The sequence below is a fragment of the Loxodonta africana genome, chromosome 1 (assembly GCF_030014295.1).
Source record: "Loxodonta africana isolate mLoxAfr1 chromosome 1, mLoxAfr1.hap2, whole genome shotgun sequence".
Taxonomy (NCBI): domain Eukaryota; kingdom Metazoa; phylum Chordata; class Mammalia; order Proboscidea; family Elephantidae; genus Loxodonta; species Loxodonta africana.
The window spans coordinates 76,524,127-76,533,708 of record NC_087342.1 but is presented as its reverse complement, the minus strand read 5'-3'; the positions used below and the strand labels follow the sequence as shown (position 1 = coordinate 76,533,708).

The 9,582-nt window shown below is 42.0% G+C and overlaps 2 non-coding genes across 2 annotated transcripts; one reads left to right on the top strand and one right to left on the bottom strand.

The window, feature by feature from the left end:
* The first annotated feature begins 4,589 nt into the window (after nt 1-4,589).
* TRNAM-CAU (transfer RNA methionine (anticodon CAU)) lies at nt 4,590-4,661 on the top strand. The gene has a single exon. It is a non-coding gene; the product is annotated as a tRNA-Met (tRNA).
* A 3,223-nt stretch (nt 4,662-7,884) lies between these two features.
* TRNAR-ACG (transfer RNA arginine (anticodon ACG)) lies at nt 7,885-7,957 on the bottom strand. Its single transcript has one exon. It is a non-coding gene; the product is annotated as a tRNA-Arg (tRNA).
* Between the last annotated feature and the right edge of the window lie 1,625 nt (nt 7,958-9,582).

Sequence of the window (9,582 nt, the reverse complement as noted above, 5' to 3'; positions counted from 1 at the left end):
TTTCATCCTAAATTGACCTATTGGTTCAAAGTAATTCCAATATAAATTTCGACAGTGATATATTGGTTCTATAATTATGCGGAGGTTCATAGAACCTATGAAAGCACAGACACTTTTGACTAAAAATAGGGAGATAATTGCCAGAAACTTGCAGAACTTATGAGACACTATTTATTAAAACATTACAATACAGGCACTGATACAGAATCTCAAATTGACAAATAAAATAGAGAGTTCAGAAACAGATTCATGTATATATACAATTTGGTATATTGACAGAGGCAGCATGTCAGATTAGAGGAGAGTTATAGCTGTTTAATAAATGGATCTAGGAAAAAATATATTCTCATGGGGAAAATGTGAAGTTGATTAAAAATTAACACCAGAAGGATCAAGGATATAAATGTCAAAAATGACACTTTTAACTCTTATTAGTATGTGTGTGAATCAATAAGAACCCTGCATACATTATTCTACATAATAAAAAAGAGAAAATTTAAAACAGTAAATTGACTACACTGGTGATAGAAGAGCTGATATGATAAATGGGACAGCAATCAACAACAGTAATCCCTTAAATCCACTGAAGGCCAAAAGCCTGGGCCAGCTGGAAGAACATGAACCCCTTGACCATCAGTCATTTGAGTCATTGAGAGATGTAATCAAGGCCAGGCAGGGGTGGGTAATGCCTTGATTTCAATTCTCTTTCCTGCCTCTAATCTCTATCTAGCGCCTAATGTTGGCTAAACCCAGCCAGAAGCCAGCTGATAAGGAAGCATGGGAAATGCAGTTTATACAGTCCACCATCTTGGTTGTATAGAGCTTAAAAGAGCATGGATGATAAATAAATCTGAGCACAAATAGATAAGTGAGATCTACAAAAAATACCACAAGTGGGCAACTTTAAAGAATAGGAATTTATTTTCTCACAGTTGAGAAGGCTAGCAGTCCAAATTCAGGGCATGGCTCTAGGGAGAGATCCTTCTTTATCCATTTCAGTTCCTAGTAGCTGGAATCCTTGGAATTTCTGGGGATGCCTCCATTCTCAGCATCTGTCTTCGGCCTGTGTGTCTCTGTCTATTCTGGTTTTTTTTTTTTTTTTTTTTTAATAACTCATACGTGACTAGGTTTAGGACCCATCTTATTCTGGTATGACCTCATTGATATAACAAAAGACAAATCCTATTTTCAATTGGGATCACAACTACAGGTAGAGGTGCCAGGACTTCAATACATTCAATAACAATCCATAACAAGCCTCCCAAAAGATAAGTTGAAGTCCTAACCCCTGTACCTGTGATTGGGACCTTGTTTGGGAAAATAGGGTTTTTCTTTGTAGATGTTATTAGTTAACAACATCCTGCCAGAGTAGGGTGGGTCGTAATCCCCTCTCAATTGAAACCAGAAAACTAAATCAATTACGATAGAGTCAATTCTGACTCATGGCAACCCCATGTGTGCAGAGTAGAACTGCACTCCAGAGGGTTTGCAAGGCTGTGACCTTTTGAAAGCAGATTGTCAGGCCTTTCTTCCAAGGTGCCTCTGAGTGGGTTTGAGCTACTAACCTTTTGGTTAGTAGCCATGTACTTTACCATTTGCTCCACCCAGTGACTCCCTTCCCTCCCCAGTAGTGTCTAATAAAATGAGACTCGCACATAGGGGGAAAACAGCATGTGAAGATCTGTCTAAAGGCAAAGAATGCCAGTGAATGCCTGAGACTGCCAGAAACTGAAAGAGACAAGGAAGACTCTTCCCTAGAGTTGACAAAGAGAGAATAGCTCTGCTGATGGAAATAAATTCCTGTTCTTTAAATCCACACACTTTGTGGTATTTTTGTTTTGGCAGCCCTAGGAAATTAAGACAAGCCCTATCAGTTTGGGGGATTTCCTCTCCATTGTTATTCAGAGCTGTAATGTGGAGCTGTAGTGCTCTAGAAAATCACTTTTGGCTTGCACTCATATGCCAAGCTGACACATCTGTGAATTAAACTCAGACTTTCTTGCTTCATCTACTCATCATAAGGATTCATCTGAAGCAATGGTTTTGAATTGAGGGAGAGGAATTGGGGCCCAAGTGGTGACTGACTCGGTGGTCTGGAACACATGCTCATGCAGATTACTTGCATCTCTTGGCCCTGCTTGTCTCTTCTCCTGGACGAATCTCTTTGATTGTACAACAGGTTCCTTATCTTATAACTTATTGTGCCTAACCAAACCCAGCTGATGATGGGCATCCTGGCTACAAGACCATTTAATTTCTTATGGTCATATGATCCATCTTTACCAGGACCCAGTAGCACACCCAGAACTGCTTTTCAAATGGTGGCATGGCTTTGTTCCAGAATCCTTTGGACTTATTATAGCATAGAACAGGAGAGCTATCATAGATCTGAAGAAAGACCTTAAATATATAGTGTCCACCCCACATTAATACATTGATACTGGTCTTGTTCCAGATTCTGCTACCAGGACTTGCAAAAAAAAAAAAAAAATTCCACAAGACATTTTTTCCCTTCACAGATATTTCTAATATTAAAAAGTCTGCTGGGTCATATGGTCCAAGTGGCAGGGCAACTTGCAAGAACAATGGCCACATTCCATGTCCCTAAGTCTTTATAGATCTGCTGTGGAGACAGAAGATGCAAAAGTCACTGCTTTCAAAGATTTTACCTTCTACTGGGGCTTCCCTGAACTGCTCTTCCCACCTCCAGATTAATGAACCATCCCAAGGGAATTTTTAAAGGGTTGACTTCCTAGTAATTATGTCGCTGGTTTATTATTTTTACATGAAGCTTTTTCTATTTTCCTTGGAAAGTTGCGGGGGGGGGGATTGGTTCAGTTAACCCTGGGAAAGGATAACATATGAAGACAGCCTAGAACATAAGTCCTTTCAGGGCAGTGCATTTGTTGGTTTGGGCTGTCATGTACGCCAACTCCAGAAATGTTCCTAAACTAGCTCTGTTACCTATCCCTAAGTGAAATAAAATCAGCATACAACACCTCAATAGGAAGGTGAACCCTAAACTCTCATATTGAAAGTCTGATACTCTATCAACTGAGCAATTCAGACCGCAGGCCTGATGTGTTTACTTTAATTCACTATATAAAATGACTGAGATCTCCAAGAAGTGGTAGTAATGATCGTGATTTCAGGAATTACTCGGATTTTTTAAGGCTGTTAATCACATTTCCCAGGCCTCAGGACTGCAACCGAGCCTTATTATATTGAGCGTTCTGTTTAACCGCCAAGCTGTTTATTTGTTACACGATTATTGCTCAGTGTTTACTGCAGGGAGAATGACGAGGAAAGTTGGGCTCAGAACAGGGTGGATCCATTCAGGTTCTCTGCAGTTTTCAAAGATGCTTCTGGGAGTGTCCCTGGCAGATGGTGGAAAGAAGAGATAGTCGGTGCGAGGAACAAGAAGGAAAACTGAGGGAAAGGGCGTTGCCTAAGAAATGACGCAATGGAAAAGCTTTAAAATGATTTTGCCCGATTCTTTCTCTGGAAGAACCAAGACTCGCTGACAAAAACCGATGGCAGTCATAACTAAAAAGCGATTTTAGCCTTTGTTTTCTAATCCAACGTGCATAGAACAAGTTGTCAATACACACACTCTCTTATTCAGTCTTGTAAATAGAGAGAAATCGCCCCTACAATCTTTGTGAAGTTTCACCGTGTAAGGGAAAAGGAGCGCTGAACCTTGTGTATAGTCACAGCGTGTGCTCTCCACGTCTCCCGCATCCTTCGCGAAAGACGACTCACAGAATGATTTGCTTTTCTTTTCTGCTCCCTCTTCAGTTTTGACTTGGTCGCTCCAGCATGGCCAGGAAAAGGGCCACAGGACTGGTCAGCGCCCCTTCCTCTCCTCTGCCTTCCCAAGGACGCGAAGAACCCAGGAGTTGGTTCCAGCTGCAGAGTCAGTACGTGCACCGTGGGAGGCGCCGGAAAAACCTGAGTTCAAAATTCATTCCTAGAAATCAGTATTTGAGACTCTAACGAGTTGAGTGCCAAGTTCCTAAGACAGAGTTTCAGAGCTTCGGTTTTCTTCAGTAAGCTGCAAAGGTGCAGACATCTTAGAAACTGCTTTTAGGCAACGATTTTGAAAAGGGAATGTGGAGCAGGCCCAAGATGAAAGACGAAAAATAGAGGAGGTAGGTGGAAAGACCAAAACCACCAGAAAAACCTTTGCAGTCGAGTCTATTACGACTCCTAGTGGCTTTTTAGGACAGCGTATAACTGCCCCGTACAGTTTCCAAGAAGCGCCTGGCGGATTCACAATGCCAACCTTTACGGTTACCAGTCATAGCACTTAACCACTAAGCCAGCAGGGTTTACCAGTTAAAGAGGAAAGGAAATACCTTATACCTTAAAACAAAACAAAACAAGCCCACTGAGTAGAACTGGCCCATAGAGTTTGCGAAGAGCGCCTCGGCGGGTTTGAACTACGGACCATTTGGTTAGCAGCCGTAGCACCTAACCACTACGCCACCTAGGGCTGCCCGTCTTATAGCTTATACCTTACACACTGCAAACAGAAAACAATCTGAAATCTGCACTGGATTGTACAAAGAAAAAGCTAGCAACCACGGAGCAGAGTGGCGCAGCGGAAGCGTGCTGGGCCCATAACCCAGAGGTCGATGGATCGAAACCATCCTCTGCTACCTTGATATCTTTTTCGCCCCAAATTCCAAGGTGGTGGAAACGGCTCTTGTCAGCTAACCAAAAGGTTGGAGTCCATTCAAAGGCCCCTTGAAGAAAGGGCTATCTACCACAGAGAAGTGTCGCCATGAGTCGGACCTACTCCCAGCATCTGCTTTAGATAAGAGAAAAAGGGCACTAATTTGTAATACGAGGGGGAACCTTCTACAGTTGCCATGGGGCCTGAGAAGAACCTTTTTGATGTGCAGTTCTCTCAGACTTCTGCTTCTCTGTCTGCCATACATCACTATGCAAAAATCAACTCTCAAAAATAATGAGAACAATAAAAGTAACAATAATGGCTTTTATTGACTGCTTGAGCATTTATGTGCCATTCACTAGTCCCAGTTCCAAATCATTTAATCTTCACAATTCTACAAAGTACTACTATTATTCTCACTTTACAAATGAGAATACTGAAGTTTTTAGAGTTTAAATAACATGTTCAAAGTTGTGCAGAGCAAAAGCTCTGCTGCATTCATTTATTCCTTTACTAATTCCCAAATTCTGTTTTTCTAGTTATTTATTCATTTATTCGAACAGGAAATATTTGATTGCCAGTCACCCCGTAGTGCTAGGATACAGCAGTCGATCAATGAAAAAGAAAGCAAAACCCTGCTCTTACGAAGCTTCCATTCTAATGGAGGAAAGAAAAAATAAACTGTGGAGAACGATAAGATAACGCAGGGAAGGAGAATAAAGAGTGCTTGTGTTGGGCGGCGGGGTTGTTGTTAGGTGCGGTCGAGTCAGTTCCGACTCATAGCGACCCTATGCACAACACAAAGAAACACTGCCTGGTCCTGCGCCATCCTCACAATCGTTGTTATGCTTGAGCTCATTGTTGCAGCCACTGTGTCAATCCATCTCGTTGAGGGTCTTCCTCTTTTCCGCCGACCCTGTACTCTGCCAAGCATGATGCCCTTCTCCAGAGAGGGATCCCTCCTGACAACATGTCCAAAGTATGTATAGACGCAGTCTCGCCATCCTTGCCTGTAAGGAGCATTCTGGTTGTACTTCTTCCAAGACAGATTTGTTCGTTCTTTTGGCAGCCCATGGTATATGCAATATTCTTCGCAAACACCACAATTCAAAGGCGTCAACTCTTCTTCGGTCTTCCTTATTCATTGTCCAGCTTTCACATGCATATAATGTGATTGAAATACCATGGCTTGGGTCAGGCACACCTTAGTCTTCAGGGTGACATCTTTGCTCTTCCACACTTTGAAGAGGTCCTTTGCAACAGATTTGCCCAATGCAATGCGTCTTTTTATTTCTTGACTGCTGCTTCCATCGCTGTTGTTTGTGGATCCAAGTAAAATAAAATCCTTGACAACTTCATTCTTTTATCCATTTATCATAATGTTGCTCATTGGTCCAGTTGTGAGGATTTTTGTTTAATGTTGAGGTGTAATCCATACTGAAGGCTGTGGTCTTTGATCTTCATTAGTAAGTGCTTCAAGTCCTCTTCAGTTTCAGCAAGCAAGGTTGTATCATGTGCATAACGCAGGCTGTTAATGAGTCTTCCTCCAGTCCTGACTCCCCATTCCACATCTCCTTCTGAAACCAGCCTGAATTTCTGGCAGTTCCCTGTCGATACACTGCTGTTTTTGAATGATCTTCAGCAAAATTTTGATTGTGTGTGATATTAATGATATTGTTCTATAATTTCCACATTCGGTTGGATTGCTTTTCTTGGGAATAGGCATAAATATGGATCTCTTCCGATCAGTTGGCCAGGAAGCTGTCTTCCATATTTCTTGGCATAGACGAGTGAGCACCTCCAGCGCTGCATCTGTTTGTTGAAACATCTCCATTGATATTCCATCAATTCCTGGAGCCTTGTTTTTCACCAATGCCTTCAGAGCAGCTTGGACTTCTTCCTTCAGTACCATCAGTCCCTGACCATATGCCACCTCTTGAAATGGTTGACTATCGACTAATTCTTTTTGGTATAATAACTCTGTGTATTCCTTCCATCTTCTTTTGATGCTTCCTGCATCATTTAATATTTTCCCCATGGAATCCTTCACTATTGCAGCTCGAGGCTTGAATTTTTTCTTCAATTCTTTCAGCTTGAGAAACCCCAAGCGTGTTCTTCCCGTTTGGTTTTCCATCTCCAGCTCTTTGCACATGTGATTATAAAACTTTGTCTTCTCAAGAGGCCCTTTGAAATCTTCTGTTCAGTTCTTTTACTTCAATTCTTCGTTTTGCTTTAGCTGCTTGATGGCGGGGAGGTGTTGCAAATTTAAATAGAAAGGTCAGGGAAGGTCTCACGGAGAAGATGAATTTCAGCAACTATTTCAAAGAGATGAGGGAGAGAACCACATTGCTATATGGGGGATGATGGTTACAGGCAGAGAGAACAGAAAATGCAAAGATTCTGTGGCAGGAACAGGCCCCTTTGGTCCAAGAATGGCAAAAGGCCAGTGTGCCTGGAACTGAGTGAATGACTAGTATAGTACCAAAACCCGAAACACTCTGCCTTCGAGTCGATTCCAACTCATAGCGACCCTGTAAGACAGAGTAGAACTGACTGATAAGAGTTGCCAAGGAGCGCCTGGTGAATATGAACTGCTAGACCTTTTGGTTAGCAGCCATAGCTCTTTAACTACTACACCACCAGGCTTTCCGACTAGTATAGTAGTAGTAGTTAATATCACAGAGGTTTCTGGGGCTAGATTTTTTGAGGCATTTCCTTGAAATAAATCACTCTACATGTACTTATGGAGCCCTAGTGGTGCAGTAGTTAAAAGGTTGGCAGCTCGAATCCGTCAGCCGCGCATTGGAAACCCTATGGGGCACTTTACTGGTTTTGCTCTTCTGGGGAACTCAGCCTAAGACAGCAGTATTCCTTCCTTATTAAATCAATCACTCAAACAAAACAAAAACACCTACAGAATAGTATGAGGCAGCAAGAACTCTTTTGTATTTGGAGCGAGGGAGAAATGAGAACAGAAGGCAGCACTCGGGACATCATTACAGGGTGTCAGACCACGGAGTCTCTCCAACATCCTTCCTCAGTGTACTTTATATCAGTAAACGCAGAGGAACCACTTGTTGGTGAGAGAATAAAATTTCTGGTGAGCTCATTTCTCAGAACCTAATACTTTCATACGAACTTTGTTAATTTGTGGAGTCTCAAAAAGTTAAGTGCTATTTGTGGAGTCTCAAAAAGTTAAGTGCTAACGAGCCAGCCAGGAGTCGAACCTGGAATCTTCTGATCCGTAGTCAGACGCGTTATCCTTTGCGCCACTGGCCCTTTGGCAAAGGTATTGTTCTACTTAAGCTCATAGAAAAAGGGATTACTGTGTCATTCTAAAGGTGACTATACGAAACTCTTCTTTTAGCTTGCTTTCTTCGATTGTCGGAATTTCAAACCCAAGAAACCTCAGAGCTGAAACAAAATAGGATTCTATTGGTTCCCTTGGCTTAGTTTAGTCATCCAAAATAATTCTTTCCGGGGCAATGAGAAATCCATTGTTAGGTAACTGGTAAAAGATCCGAGAGAATGTTTAATATTTTTAAAAGTAGCTTGCAATACAATATTGTAATTAGCGATCAGAGACGGAAATGAAGACAAAAGTCAATGCTCATAGTCCGCGGCGTGACCTCAGTGGACTTCTGGATCATTGCCTTAACCACTCGACCACAACTGCAGATGCCCATAGGTTCTTTACACTGTACTCTGTTACCACATATCCTCTATTCCGTGATACTTTTATTTTAATAAGGACTTAATAATAATCGACGGTAACTAACAACAACAATACATCTTTCATAACAGTGTTTTCTAACCAGGATCCAGTCAAAGGTCATTCATTGCCTTTGGTTATTTCCTTAATCCCTTTTAGTCTAGATCAGCCTCCCGTCATGTTCTGTTGTTTTGCTTTGTTTTGACATTGATTCTTTAAAAGTCCAACCCAATTGTTCTATGGAACATCCTGCATTCTGAAATTGTCTCATCGTTTCTTCATGCCATCTTTTAATTTATTCCTCTACTACGTGTATACTGGAAGTCTAAAGAATTGATCATACCTTTTGATGAATTGATTAGATTCAGGTAAAGCATTTTTGGCCTGACACTGTATGCTCTTAAGAAGCCCTGGGGGCTCAGTGGTTAAGCGTTCAGCTGCTAACCAAAAGACGGGGAGTTCTAATCCATTGGCAGCTGTTAGCAACAGGTCTGGGTTTTTGTTTTACTTCACATAAGAGGCACTTCTCAAGATATCCCAATGATAATGAAAATAAAGTGGCACTCCCAGGGTTTTTTATTTTTTACCTTTCCATTTGGGACGTAATCTGTGGGTTGGTAACTTCAGCAACATGCACATCTGTTCTTTCCCAATAACCCTTTGCCTAACGGTTTTAAGTTTGCTAATGCTCTTTGCCTAGGTCTACTATTTCTCTGGGGGTTAGGGATAGTGATTGTTCTAATTCTATCATTCTTTCTGCATTTGTGAGAGGTTACTCTTGGCAAGACCGCTGCCCTCCTTCCTGCTTCCTTTTCCCAGGTCCACCTCCCCACGTGCCTCCAAGTCTTTGCGTAGCAACCTGGGAATTCAGCTTGATTGGCGCTAAAAGGCTCGGAGGAGTTTGCACTTTCATGTCAAGTGGACGGGAAGAACGTGACATTATGAAGATTGTAAGGTCTCCGAGGTTCTCAAACTCGAGTGCATATAGGAATCACTTGGATATCTTGTTAAAATCCAAATTCCTGGGCCCCACCTCCAGAGATTCTAATTCAGTAAATCGAGGGCGGCGCGGGGGTGAGTGATGTACTCTGAAAGTTTGTATTTCTAAGCGGCTCCCAGGGGCTGCTGCCGGTCCACCGAACAAATTTTTTGTGTCTCCCACCCGGAATGGACTGACTGGTATAGTGATAAT